Source organism: Balaenoptera acutorostrata, chromosome 5, assembly GCF_949987535.1.
Source record: "Balaenoptera acutorostrata chromosome 5, mBalAcu1.1, whole genome shotgun sequence".
NCBI classification, from domain to species: Eukaryota; Metazoa; Chordata; class Mammalia; order Artiodactyla; family Balaenopteridae; genus Balaenoptera; species Balaenoptera acutorostrata.
In genome coordinates, this window is record NC_080068.1 from 141,170,168 (window position 1) to 141,171,550 (window position 1,383).

Consider the following 1,383-nt stretch of genomic DNA (forward strand, 5'->3'; position numbering starts at 1 on the left):
AGACATGCCAAAGTCCTAACCCACCATACCTGTGACCTTATTTGGAAATAGGGTCTTTGCAGGAGAAGAGACACAGAGAAACACAAGAAGGCCACATGATCATAGAGGCAGCGATTAGAGTTATGTGGCCACAAGCCCAGGAACACTTACAATTGCTGGCGACCACCAGAAGTTGAGAGGCAAGAAATAGATTCCCCCTCCAAGCTTTCAGATCTGTGAGAGAATAAATTTCCATTGTTTTAAACCACCTAGTTTGTGGTAATTTTTTATGGCAGCCCTGGGAAAGAAATACAGACGGCATGAAAATCAACTCCGTGGTCAAAGACTATGAGGTTTAGCATTCATTTATCTTTTACGTAATTCAACAGACATTTGGTTTTTGCTCTTCTCTCTGATAAATCACATGATCTGAGTTAGTTTTCACTCCTTGATTCTGACAGAGACCCTTTAGGGAAAATCCCAACTGAGGGACTATAATGTACAAAAAGAATGAAGAATCTTTGAGGTTTTTAGGATATCACTAGATTCTGCAGACTGTGCAGGTGATGTTGGCCTAAACCCACAGTACCTGCCCGTCTCTGATCCTCCTGGGAACACGCAGGTGACAGCTGACGTTCACCTGTCCTAATAAACACCCCAGGGCAGTGGTCAGACGCAGGAACACACCAGCTGCAACTCTCCCACACGAGAAAGCACGCCAGAGTAAACATGGAGACTCGCGAGCTTTCATAAGAGCACAACCCTGAACATTCACAAACGTAGGCTCCATGACTTTGATCGGTAACAATACGGAGACAATCAGATGTCGGATGCAGGATTGACCTTTATGATTCCATAAATACACCACCTCCAGAATTCTCCAAAACTCAGCTCTGGTCATGTTACTATCCGGCACCGACACCCTTGGATGTTTCCCCAGAGAATAAAGCAAAGGTTAAATTCCTCAGCCCCCAGAGTGAAGTAAGTCAGAAAGAGAAAAACAAATATCGTATATTAACGCATATATGTGGAACCTAGAAAAATGGTACAGATGAACCGGTTTGCAGGGCAGAAATTGAGACACATGTAGAGAACAAAGGTATGGACACCAAGTGGGTAAAGCGGCGGGGCATGGGGCTGGTGGTGTGATGAATTGGGAGATTGGGATTGACATGTATACACTAATATGTATAAAATGGATAACTAATAAGAACCTGCTGTATTAAAAAAAAAAAAAAAAAAAAAGAATTCCTCAGCCCCGAACTCCCCAGTCGAATGATGCCAATGAATCCAAAGCAGGAAAGGCAGGGGGTCCAGCTTCTTCCTTTTCACTTCCGGCCGCAGCGTCCCGCCCCCATGACGCAAACACGCCGCGCCGTAACGTGCGTCATCCCGGCGCGCTGC